The following is a 13,870-nucleotide window of genomic DNA, read 5'->3' as shown; positions in this document are numbered from 1 at the left end:
AGACTTGGGGCTCGATCCCACGACCCTGAGATCACGACTGGAGCCAAAACCAAGAGTCCGATGCTTAACTGACCGCACCACCCAGGTACCCCCAAAATATTAGTGTAATTTAGTTTCTGTCATTCCAACTAAATAATAGCTTTCATGAGGGATCATTCACGTCTGTCCTGTCACTGCTCGGCTGCCAGGCCTGGCATCTAGCAAGTTCCCAACTATTGAACGACTCAATGAACAAGCGAGAAAGAGGGGAACCAACATTCTCTGAGCTCCTACTGTGTGCCGTTCTCTCATCTCCTGCTTCTGACTCCTGGGGGCCGGGCTTGTGATGAGAAAGCACAGACAGGAAAACTGCACAGGGTCTCCTGAACAAAGGAGTGGGGGCCACAGCCCAAACCCAACGCCCCTCTGTGACCCCTTGCTGCTCTACCCCCTGGGGTTCCAGTAGAGCCCTTGCGGTCTGCAGATGCACCCTGAAGGGGGTCCCCATGTGGCAGCCAGAGGACAGACCCATGGAGGGAATAACATTGCTGGTGCGTGGGGACATCCAAGGAACAGGAGTCCCCTTTCCATATCAGCTCTGTGTGGCTTGAGAGTTCCACACACACATGTGTCTTGGAGATTGTGGGGTGCAGGGCAGGGGACCTCACTCCACTTCACCAGACCCGGAGTGAGGCTGGAGGAGGCCAAGAGGGGCGGGGCGCGCCTGGCCGGGCCTGAGCACAGAGGTGATTTGCGGGGCTCTCACGCGAGCAGGCAGGGCTCAGCCATGTGAGGGCCCCCCACCCCGGCCGGCGCAGGGAATTTGGTGGAGTTACTGGGCCTTCTGTGCGAGCACAATGGCGTCCCGGGAAGCCAGCTGAAGGGAAAACAAGATTACACAAATCCCGCCGGCTCATGGACTCATCGGGTTAATGAGGCTTGAGACCTGCCACTCTGTGGTAAAAGAAATTAACTGTGGCCCCAGTGCCCACCTCACATGATGGGAGATGGAGTTGCAGACTGCACATTTGTGGACCAGCTTTTAACACGCTGGCCTTGACTGTGGCCTTGAGGGGGAGCCCTCCACCTCCCTTCCGTCCATCCATCAAGTACTGAGTAGTCAGTCCTCTCCTTAAAACTGGCCTATGACCTGTCTGGCCTTGACAGGTAGCGTATGATACGTATAATATCATAGGTATAATAATGTCATAGGTATAATAATGTCATAGGTATAATAAGGTCATAGGTATAATAATGTCATAGGTATAATAATGTCATAGGTATAATGTCATAGGTATAATATCATAGGTATAATAATGTCATAGGTATAATAATGTCATAGGTATAATATCATAGGTATAATAATGTCATAGGTATAATAATGTCATAGGTATAATGTCATAGGTATAATAAGCACAATGATTGATAGCTGAGTGCTTACTATGTGCTGCTCACTTCCTTTACACCAGATAACACTCAAACGATCTTACAAGATGGGGACTGTTATTATCCCATTTCACAGATGAGAACCGGAGCAATGTACTTTCCCAGGGTGCAGAGCCAGGATCTGAACCCAGTGTGGGGATCTCCGTGCAGGGTCAAGGAGGGCAGAGGACAGCTCTTTGAAAGGGCATTGGGACAGACATCATGGAGGAGGCTCTGGGCTAACTCTTCACCCCTCTGAGCTTCAGTCTTCTGCCCGGTTAACAATATGGGAAGCCCTGCCTCAGGAGAGTGAATAAGGCTTAGAAGTGGGAATGCATGTGGAGTAGGGACCCCAGCACATGACAAAGAGCAGTGCAGAAGAATGGTGTGAACTCACAGCCCTTGTCTGTCAGCCCAAAAAGTCAGGAAGGGCCACAAGGTCAAGGTGCAGTGAGGTGTCGTGACTCTGGGAGTCACATGGCCCTGGGATTGGAAGCCTGGCCCACTAACCAACAGTGGGAAGTTGGACCCAACTGCAAACTCCTCAACAGTAGGGCCCCGACAATAGGTCCCTTCGTCTGTTTAATGATGCCCAGCCCAGGGCCTGGCACATAGGATGCTGGATGGGTGGATGGATGAATGAGTGGATGGATGATAGATGGATAGTGAATGAGTGGGTGGATGGATGGATGGTGGATGGGTGGGTGATGGATGGATTGTGGATGGATGGATGATGGATGGATGGGTGGGGGGATAGATGAATGACAGGTGGATGGGTGGAAGGAAGATGAATGGTTGGGTAGATGGATGGATGATGGATGGATGGATGGATGGATGGATAGGTGGAAAATGGATAGATGGATAGGTGGACGGATAGATTCTGGATGGAAGGAGAAATGGTGGATGGGAAGCATGGACACAAGGATAAATGGATGGGGATGGGTAGATGGGAGTTCCCTGGGTGGATACATGGATAGACATGGATAAAAGGATGGGCGGGTGGATGGAAGGGTGGATGGACAGAATTTCAGAACTAGGGGCGCCTGGGTGGCACAGCGGTTAAGCGTCTGCCTTCGGCTCAGGGCGTGATCCCGGCGTTCTGGGATCGAGCCCCACATCAGGCTCCTCCGCTATGAGCCTGCTTCTTCCTCTCCTACTCCCCCTGCTTGTGTTCCCTCTTTCGCTAGCTGTCTCTATCTCTGTCAAATAAAGAAATAAAATCTTTAAAAAAAAAAAAAAAAAAGAATTTCAGAACTAAGAGGGCCTGATCAGCTCAATGTATCTCTTCCCCTTCAAGTGAACAAAGCCCCAAAGTGAGGAGGTGACTTGCTCAAGACCACACTGGTATTTAAGCCCTCAGTGTTTCCACCTTGCCTCTCCTCCCTTCAAGTTCAAGGTTCCTGAAGTCATTTACCACTTGGGTTGTGACTTAACTTGCAGCAGAGAATGTGGATCATACCACCCATGGTCCCTGGCCTGTGCCATCGTGGTCCTGCCTCGTTTAGCCTTCATAGGGATACCCCCACCTCCTCCGAAGGCCATACTCTCCCTTCTCCTCCGGGACAGCCACCTCACCTGGCGGACCAGGAAGCCAGTGCCAGGTTTAATACTGCTGTGGGCAACAATAATCATCACTGCTGTCAGTTATCGAGCCTTTATCTGATGTCCGATGTAACTCAGCCTTCGTGCAGATGACAAGCAACAATGACGGTAACGTCAGTAACAGCCACGGCAGACATTTACTAGGACTTAAGTGGCCCAGACGTTGTGCTTAGCACTAACTTAACTCAGTGGGGTGACCATCATTCTTTTACAGATGACGAAACTGGGGCACAAAAGGTTAAGTGTCTTACCTAATGCCATGCAGGTTGAAATTCAAGAAACCCGATTGGATCCCATCTGACTGCCAGCTTGTGCACCTAGCCTCTTTCTTTTTTTAAAAGACGTTATTTATTTATCTGATAGTGAGAGAGATAGCCAGCGAGAGAGGAAACACAAGCAGGGGGAGTGGGAGAGGAAGAAGCAGGCTCCCAGCGGAGGAGGCTGATGTGGGGCTCGATCCCAGGACTCTGGGATCATGCCCTGAGCCGAAGGCAGACGCTTAACGACTGAGCCACCCAGGCGCCCCCTAACCTCTTTCTCACACTGGCTCCCGCTGGCTCCTGGTTTCCACAGACAAATGAAGCCCCTGATCACAGCCAGCTGCCCCTCTGTGGGGGATTTCACAGCATTTTCTACTCAACTTCTCATCAATCCTCACAAAGGTGGGAGAGTGGGTCCAGGTGAGTCCTGCCCTCACCTGGACTCCAGAGCTCTCCCACACACCTGGGTCCTGGAGGCCTTGAAGTCAGAAAGCTTGGGCTCTCCCCCAAATTCTGCCATTAACTGGCTGTGCAACGTAAAAAAAAAGTCACCGAGGTTCCCTGAGCCTCGTAAATGACATGTAAGGCCCATTCTGTCTTTTAGGGTTATGGTTGCTGGGGAGGGAGACCAAGCCCAGGGCCAAGGTTTTTCAAAGCCATCCCGGGGGTTCAGATGCCTTGACACCTAAGTATCAAGGAAAGGCCATTGAAAAGGGAGCTGTCTGCATAAAAAGGAGGGGCGGGGAACTCCGAAGCCCGCTGGAAGATTCCTGCCTATAAAGCCGCTGTGGGTGCTGAGAGGAACTTCAGAAGCGGCTCCGGATGCCGGGCAGCCAGTCCCCGGCCGCAGGAGAGGAGGTGAAGCAGGAGCTGAGAGGAGAGAACCACACGGCCCCCCAATAGCAGGGAGCTCTGCCAGCCAGGGCACTTCAAAGACCCTGACATGTCCTTGTCTGGGGGCCACAGGGACTCCTGCAGCCGCACAGAGCAAATGTTGCACCTGAAAGAGCGGCTTGGGGCAAGGAAGCACAAGCAGGGCAAGCAGAAGCTGGGAACGGGGAGGAGGGGGGCGCCCCCAGGCCAAGGTCAGAGTCCAGCCGCAGGAAAATCAGTGAGGCTGCAGAATCCGCCATCTTGGTCTCTTGAACTCAGAGCCAGTGAGCTCTTTCCTTAGCCCCGCTGTTCCTGCTGCCAGTCACTCAGTGCCCCTCACTGCCCACCAGACAGGGCAACTAGGTAAGTTACCACCAGCTACTTGCTCCAAAGGGAAGGAGTCTACTAGCCTTTGAGACACCAGAGGCAGCCCCCGGTGCAAATGACATCAGTGCCCCACCATCACGCCTGGCACCCCAGATGCCACAGCAGATACTCTCAGAACACACCGAAGGACTGCAGGGGCTGCAGGGGCTCGACTGGCTTGGCAAATGTGGCAAGCCAGGAGTTCTGGAAAGTGACACTCTAGGAGCCACCCTCAACCAATGAGGGACAAAAGCTGGAGGATAAATCCCCTGGGGCCCCACCCACTATGGGAAACCCTGGGGTGCGTTCTGCACACTCTCAGAAGCGCTGGGGGACTGGGTCCTGGTTGCCCATAATAGAGTCCTGCTCATATCACTCCCTGAATCACTTCCCCGCCCTGGGATCACCGCCCACATGAAGGACTGGAATCAAGTCCTCACCTTGGGATCTGCTTTGGGGGAACCTGCGCTTAGACACAACCCTGCAAGTAAAGGCGCCATGTCAAAGGGGAACTCCAAGACACCCCGTCCTTAATTCCCACTCATTTTCAGCTCGTCCTGTCACTGGATTCCTCCTCATTTTAATTATCTGGATGCTCACCTGGCGATACTGATTTCCAGTTCCAGCCTTGCCTTGCAGTGGGGATTAGACCTGGGGATCATTTTCCAGGCTCCCTACATCATGTTGTCTGCCTGGAGTCACTCCAACGGATGTTGTTCTCTGGGCCGCAGGTGCAGGCAGCTCCTTCCTCAGAGGCCACCCTTCTGGAGACTGACTTGCCAGTCTGACTCATTCTCATTTATCTCACTTACTCTTCCGAATTTTCTACGGTTCATCAGTCCCATGAATGAGGCAGGACCAAGAAGGGGGGGTCAGCAATGACCCCATGTGTCTGGACTGGGCCAGTGGATGGATGGTGATGTCATTCAACCAAAAATGACCCCGGGGGTGAAGGGAAGGTTAAGTTTAAAGTGCCGGAAGACACCCTGGATGTTACGTCCAGGTAGAGCTCTGAAGCTCAGTCCTGGCTGGCGAGGTGGAGCTTAGAGATCTCCAGCACAAGGCTGGTGGGCTAAGCCAAGTGGATGGGACTCCCAGAGCCAGGGCCTGGTCCGGGTTTCAAGGGGCCAGGAGCTTATACAATTTCTGGGGAAGTGCTTAATAAGAAACAAACAAACAAACAAACAAACAAACCAGAGCACCTGGGTGTCTCAGTTGGTTAACTGCCCGTCTCTTGACTTCAGCACAGGTCATGATCTCAGGGTGCTGAGATGGAGCCCCGTGTTGGGGCTTGAGATTCTCTGTCTCCCTCGCCCTCTGCCCCTTCCCTCCCACCCACTCACACTCTCTAAATAATTACATAAATAAAATCTTTTTAAAAATTTTTAAATAAAATTTTTAAAAAGGGAAAAAACCCCACAAAATTATGAAAACAAAATCGTAAGCCCTCTCTTGGAACCTTGGAAGGGACCCGTGCAAGTGAAGCACGTGCTTTGTTAACGTCAGGGCAAATCCACCTCTGAGTTGGGGGCTAGGAAACAGGTCCATTCAAGTGAAAGTACCTTCTAGCTTCTGTCTCCATCACTAGAGTGTGGGCATGTTGATGTCTGGAATTATGTCAGGTTCCCCTGTGGCCCCAGGGCCTTGAACACTGAATGACGATATCAGCAGAGTTTAGTGCAGGGAGCAGCAACATGTCTAAATATTTTTGCAGGAGGTATTCGGTCCGAGGACATGGGTGCTTACAACATTTTTGGATGGGTTGCAGGTGTGGAAGTTATGAGCTGTTGCTGGACTTCTGGCTTCAAGGTCACCTCACCACTGCTTTGATTCTGAACTCAAGAAGCTGCAAGAAATCCCCGCTGATTCCCCAGCATCGCCAACCCCCAGAACTGAGAAGCAGAGCACGGGACACAGAGTGTGGTCACTGCAAAAGCTTGTGTCTGCCAGAGCCTGCCCATCAGCTGCCATTGCCACAGATAAAAATCTGCTTTCTAAATCTTGCCCAAGTTCATCTTGTTAGCAGAACCTGAATTACACCCAGAGTCCTAGAAGCAAGGGAGTCTGGGAACTGCAGTCTTTATTGTCCATCCCCTGGGAAGTAGCAAGGTAGAGAAGACCATGGGACGGGGCACAAAGGGATGCGAGGTGCCTGCACAAAGTATTGAAGGCAACGGCCCAGAACGGGGGCTATCTTAGTTACGTATTGCTACATAGCAAATTACCCCAAGACTTAGTAGCTTGAAACAGCATTTGTAATCTCGTGGTTTCTGTGGGTCAGGAATCCAGGCACAGCTCGGCCGGGTGCTCTGCTCCATGGTCTCTGACTGGATGCTAGCAAGGTACCAGCCCAGAGACTGTTGTCTCATCTGAAGTCTCCCCCGGGGAAAGGTCTGCTCATGCAGGGAATGTTGATTAAATTCAGGTCCTTGCGGCTGTTGACCAAGGCCTTGACTCCTCACTGGTGGTCATCTGGAAGCCACCTTCAGTTTCTTGCCTGGTGGGCCACTCCCATGTGCCAGCTGACTTCATCGAAGGCTGCAAGCCAGGAAGTCAATAGAAAGAATCCACTAGAGAGATGAAAATCAGTCTTTTAGAGCTTATGGTAGAAGTGACATCACATCGTGTTTACCATATTCTTTTTTTCTAAAGATGTATTTATTTATTTATTTGAGAGGGAGAGAGAGCATGGGAGAGGCAGGGGGAGAGAGAGAGAGAGAGAGAGAGAATCTCAGGCAGACTTCCACTGAGCACGGAGCCCAACACAGGGCTCAATCACACGACCCTGAGATATGACGAGCCGAAATCAGGAATCAGATGCTTAACCAATGGAACCACCCAGGCTCCCCCGTGTTTATCATATTCTAATGTCACTGGTGAGTCACCAGGTCCAGCTCCCACTCAAGGGGAAGGGCTCACACAGGAACACCAGGAGGTGAGAATCACCAGGAGCCGGGTTTGGAAGCTGACTTCTCTGGGTGCTAAGCAAACACTTGTCCCAGAGGGAGGCCAGCTTGCTGCCCACACATGGCCCCATGTGGTCATGGTATCCTGATGGAATCGCCCAGCTCAAAGTTCCCAAAGGAGGTCAGCCTGGGTATGATCTCACCAGAGGACAGACTGGGGACCACTTCACTGGAACCAATACATATGACATGGGCGGATAAACCACTGGCAAGTGTCCTTTACAGTAAGAAAGCTACTGGCCACGTGGGCCAGACGTCTGAATCGGTTGGATATATTGGCATACTTATCATTATTTCGATGTGACTTCGTTTTGCCTTCTCCTCTCCTAAAATTTCTGTCTCCTTTGTTTCCTTTTCCGTTTTATGGCCCCCAAAATCCACACAGTAGACCGTTGTGACCATGGAGATCCATTCATTCTGGCACACCTACTGTGTGCCTTCTAGTCCCGGGGACTGTGCTCGGGAAGCCCAGCACGGTGGTGGGGAAGACACAGCAGACGGGGTCGGGATGTGAGCACGCACACTGACAACTAGGCATGACCAGAGACAAGCAGGGGAAAGGGGCCCTGGACTCCAACCTGGGGAGTGACTCCTAAGACGTGTCTCAGAGCTTGAGTAAGGATTTGGTCTGAGGGAGAGCGGGCAGGACATTCCAGGCAGAGGTGACGGGGTGGCCAGGTCTAGAGGTGAGACACGGAGATGAAACAAGTAGCAGTGTGCAAATCGAGAGACTGAAGGGAGCTGCATGTCTGCAGCACGTTCCCCAGCCTGTCTCCCTGGAACATTTCCATGGAGAATGTAGTGGTTTGAAGCACCTTATTTAGTCCTTGTTTAAACTAAGCAGCAACTAAGGCACTTACTCTTAATGACAGCTTGGTGGACGAGGACGTCAGCCAGTGGAAAGAGAAGGTCAGTTCCTACTACTTCCCAAGATCAGAATGCCTCCTTCGCCCTGGAAGAAGCAGCCTCTCTGCGCCTCAGCGTTTCCATCTGTCAATGGGGCTGATTATATCTTACGCCTACTCGATCGCCGGGGATTAATAAAAACTTGGTTCCCAGGCAAAGTCGTGCTCTGATGAGCGATGCCCCTCCTTTCAAGGCCTTTGAGTTCCTCGGGATGAAAGAAAACGCATAAAATTCTATGATTCTCTAAGAACAAAGTGCCCTGACCAATTTGTGGGCTTGTGGAAAAAATAGGTGGCTCGCTTCAGGGGAAAGCAGAGCGGAGCCAGGGAGGAGAGCACACAGTGAACATGAGGAGGTTTATAAAGGCAGGAGTAAGGGTGGGAAAATAAATAACACCGCACACAGCAGAAGGTGCAGCTGTCAGTGCGACTGGTGTAGACAACTTACCGATGGGTGAAAATGCTCGACAGAATACGAAGAAAGGAGAAAACCAGCAAGATACAAAATTGCACGCATCGAGTCATGAGAATGATCCCAAGAAAATAGATGTGAGGGGGAAAGAAGAGCAGGGGACTTTGCTTAAAGAAAACATCCGGGTCGTGGAATCACAGCTCTGGATTTTACCTGTGATTCTTCAAATTTGCCGACTTTTCTAGGGAGGGCATGTTACGCTTTGAAGTCAGAGAAGAGAAGTATTTTGAAATAACAGTAGATAAGCAGGCGGAGGAAGAGGAGGGCAGTGGATGGGAGCTGGGAAAGAGGAAAGGAGGAGTAGCCTGGAGAGGACAAATCGCAGGCCATCTCCCTGAACACTGCAGTCCTTGCAGCCTGTGCGCCGGGCACAGCACTGGCCCGGGGGCCAACAGAAAATAATGCGATGAGGACATACCGTCCACGGAGCTTCTGGAGAGAGGCTGCAGAGTGGCAGCCTGTGTGAGTACCTGTGCTGTGTGCCACAGCCAAAGGGGACATAGGGGCTGGAGGGAGATGAGGTCTAGGGAAATCCAGGAAGGCTTCCTGTAGGACGCAACACTTGAGCTGAATCTTGAATGAGTTCTAGAAGATAGCCTGATACAGGGAGGATGATGGGAAGGAGTGAGCAAGAGGAGACAGACATCCCTGAGAAGGCTAATTTTTGAAGTTTGTCACAAGAGGTGGTTAAAAAGAGTGTCTTTCTAACATTTCCAACATATGGTCCTAAACATCAGCCTGCACATCCTCACCAATTTGGGCTATGACGTTATCTTTTAATATCCTCGTATTTGAGCAGTGTTCTGTATTTTTATGCATCATCTCATCTTGTGCTCTGATAACTTTCTCATATAGATAACATTACAGCTGTCCCTTTATATGGGATAAAATTGAGGTGGAGAGAAAACTGCCTTGGGGTGGGGGAGGGGGTGTAGGAACCTCGAATCTGGAGCACACTGTGTGGGGGGCCACTGGGGACCGGATTGTGCCCCCCCAATTCATATGGAGAAGCCCTAACCCCCAACATGACTGCATTTGGAGATGGGGCATTTAAGGGGTCACTAAGGTTAAATGAGGTCACGAGGGTGGGACCGCGATCCGAGAGGACTAGTGTCCTTGAAAGAAGAGGAAGAGACCCCGGCAGTGAAGGTGCTCAGAGAAAATAGCAGGTGAGGACACAGGGAGAGAACAGCCACTTGCTCGCCAAGGAGAGAGGCCTCCGCAGAAACCAGCCCTGCCCACGCCTTGATCTTGGGCTTCCAGCCTCCAGACGGCGAGGACACACCTCTCTGGTGTGTAAGTTCCTCGGTCTGCGGCATTTTGCTGCGGTAGCCTGAGCTGACGGGCACACGTTCCTAGACCAGCTCCACCACTCTGTGCCTCTGTTCCCTCCACCGTCAAACAGCGACGGGAATAGTCTAAGGCTGTTGTGACAAGTACCGGAGTTAACGGAGTTAACGTATGTAAAGCAGGAGAACACCTCCGGCACATTGTAGGCACTCCGAGAGCGTTACTGGTTTAGCGACTTGTCTGTGGTCACACAGCTGTCAGTTTATGAAGCAGAAACTGCAGACCCAGCCCCCCCCCCAGCCCCAGGGCCCCGCCGGCCTCCCCTGAGGCAAGGGTCATTAAACCCTTTTATCTTACAAATACAGACGCTGAGTCAGAGGAGGGGGTGTGTCTGGCTGAGTCCCACCTACCTGAGTGTAGAGACACACCTGTGCCCCGAGACAGGTGGTACCTGAAGGCCGCCGCTGCCTGCCGCTGAGGCCCAGGCCACCACCTCGACAGGTCCCGACCGATGGACCCCGAGAAATAAATGCTCGGGCAGCAGGACATTTGGACAGCTACGTGTTTCATCCATTTTCTCAGCAAGTCTCACTGAACATCTCTGTGCCAGCCCTGGGGGACAGAACGGGGAGCAACGTGGACACAGCGCTGCCCTTGCCGAGTGGAGGGTGTACGGAGTGACACACACGTTACTTCAAGAACGACACGTGTTAGCTGGAGCAAAATCACGTCACCAGATCACCGATCATGGAGGATGGGCTCATGGGCTCCATCTGCAAGAGGCCTGCGGTTCTGTTTCTGACGCTCCCTCCTACCTGCCCTGTATCTCCTGCCCGTGAAAACCCCTATCGTCCATCCAGGCCTTTTCTGCTCCCTCCTATGTAGTAGAAAGTTCCACCACCCCCTGTAGGTCACAACCACGGTCTCAGTGCAGCACGAAGATGGAATCCCCGGTAATAATCAAAAGTCGGAACTCACTGTGAACTTGGACTTCTCCCCTCCCCACTCTGGGCGGGCTCCAGGCCCAGCACCTGTCCTGGGAAGGAGGTTCCTAATCCTTTTCTCTCCCTCACTCACTGACTCCCCGACTTGCCAGCTGTTCCTCCTGAACCCCCAGACTGAAGCGCAGAGAAGCAAGAACGGGAAGGGACAGAAGACCGTCCTTCATGACGGGCACTGCCATCTCTGCCCTCCGCCCGCCCCTGGCCAGGATCCTCCGCTCTGTGGCCACAGGTCCCTTCAGCTCCCTCCAGCGGGAGCCGGTGCTGATGCTCTGTATCCTGGCAACCGGGGCACACGGCAAGCCCTCTGGCGATTCTTGGGTGCCCTTTTACCAGGTTTGGGATTTGTAGGCAGCATGCCCCAATCTCCAGCCCTCGGAGCCAACATCTCTCTCCAAAGACATCTTCCGATTTCTACTCCCTTGACCCTTCTAATGTCCTTGCCTTGGATTAAGAGGCCAATAGTTGGGGCGCCTGGGTGGCTCAGGTGGTTAAGTGTCTGCCTTCGCCTCAGGTCATGATCCGGGTCCTGAGACTGAGCCCTGCTCGGCGGGGAGTCTGCTTCTCCCTCTGCCTCCGCCTCCTCCCCTCCCCCCGCTTGCGCTCTCTTCCGCTTGCGCACTCCCTCTCCCTTACTGTCTCTCTCTTTCGCTCCTTCTCTCAAATAAATAAAATCTTTTTTAAAATGTCATCGTGCATCATCGCACACAGGGCTTTCGATTGGCTGCACGTTACTCTCCATATGGCTGGCGGAGGACAAGAGCCCCCTACGTTTATGACTAAAACCACAGTCATAACAACAGTAGCAACACGGAAAAGCGGGAAGCACAATGACTAAAAGCACAGCCCCTGAATTCAAATCCAAGTTTTACCACTCACTAGCTGGGCCATCTCAGGTGAGCTACTTGTCCTCTCCGTGCCCTAATCCCTACTCTAGATAATAATGGCCCCTAAACCGGGGCACCTGAGTGGCTTAGTCGGTTCAGGGTTCAGCATCCATCTCTTGATTTTGGCTCAGGTCATGATCTCAAGGTTGTGAGACTGAGCCCCGCATTGGGCTCCGCACCCAGCAGGGAGACTCCTTGAGAATCTCTCGCTCCCTCTCCCTCTGCCCCTCCCCCTGCCGTGTTTTCTCTCTCTCTCTGTCTCCAAAAAATAAATAAATCTTAAAAAAAAATAAATAACATTATCTCAATCATAGGACAGTGTGAGGGTTGGATGAGTGCATATATGCACACCCCTTAGTGTACACGTGTTAGCTTTTACTACGCACTGAACACCTGCTGCATGCCAGGCTCTGAGCTGGGTGCCCTCCCTCTGAGACTGCTTCCCCTCTCAATAAACCTACCAGCCCATCTAGCTCAGAGAGGTAAGAGAGCACGGGCAGGGAGAGGGGCAGAGGGAGAGGCGCAGAGAGAGGGAGAAGCAGACTCCCCGATGAGCCGGAAGCCCGATGTGGGACTTGATCGCAGGACGCTGGGATCATGACCTGAGCCAAAGGCAGACGCTCAACCAACTGAGCCGCCCAGACGCCCTCCATCTACATTTCTACCCCCAGTTCAAAACCTGGGATGCTTTTCCTCTGGGACTCCTCCCTATCTTCCCCAGATCACGGCTCAGATGTATCTTCGGAGACATTCTCTTACCTTCTGCCCTCCTCTGCCTGGAGCATTCCCCTATTATTCACTTTTATGGCACCGCGTACCTGTCTACCAGAGCTGTATCAGTCAGGATAGGCCAGCCTCTGCTGCGGCAAGAACCAAGCCCCAAATCTCAGCGGTTTCTCAGAGCTTTATTTCTCTCTCATGTGACATGTTTGCTGCGGGCTGGCAGGGGGGCGGGGGGCAGGGCTAGCTCCTCGTGGTCACCCTGGGGCCCAGGCCTCACAGAAGCTTCATCTCGACACCTGCTCGCACGTGGACCAGAGCAGTGGGGAGGGAACGTGGCAGATGTCTTAAAGCTCCCACTCAGCACTCTGATGCATGACTCACATCTCATTGGCCAAAGCAAGTCATGGCCACATCTAACCTTAAAGGGGAAGGGAAAGTGCGGTCCTGCCGCGTGTCTGACGAGGAATGGGGGAACAGATCTGGACAACATCACTGGTAACCGCCAGAGCAGCGCTTACCTCAGTCGTGAATTTACCTGCGTTTCCATTCCTGATTTACATCTGCCTCTCCCCCTAGACTATAGTTCCTGGGAAGAGGGTCCCTGTCTGGTTTTGCTCATCCTTGGATCCCTGGTGCCTTGTACACAGTAGGCACTCAATAAATATTTACCGAGTACATGATCGAAAAGTGGCTGTCCCAGCGTCACCCTATGATAAGATCTGGATTTGAGCCCACATCTGTCTAACTTGTATCCAAACCAATGTTTGCATTCTATCAACTATAGCCTAAAATTTGGCACCTTCTCTGCAATCAAGTTTTGTTCTTTTGTTTCGTTTCGGTTTTAATTCTGGAAGGGTTAAGGTAGGCATAATGTGATTAATTCATGTCTCGGTGGGAATGAATTCAATCAGATTGTCTCTTCTCTCAAAGCCTGGCTCAGCTCTACCTCAGAGACTGAGTCTGGGGCAGAGGGTAGGGACGGACAGGGTTTGAATGAGATAAGGATGAACAGGAAGGAGGCAGGGTTCGTGTTGGAACCTTTACCACCTGGTTACATTTCGAGATGGGATGACAATCCGGGGCCATTTCCACATTTTGTCTTCACTGGACTCCGGCTGTGC

Source organism: Ursus maritimus, unplaced genomic scaffold (assembly GCF_017311325.1).
Source record: "Ursus maritimus isolate PB19 unplaced genomic scaffold, ASM1731132v1 scaffold_8, whole genome shotgun sequence".
NCBI classification, from domain to species: Eukaryota; Metazoa; Chordata; class Mammalia; order Carnivora; family Ursidae; genus Ursus; species Ursus maritimus.
Note: the sequence above shows the minus strand (reverse complement) of the source record.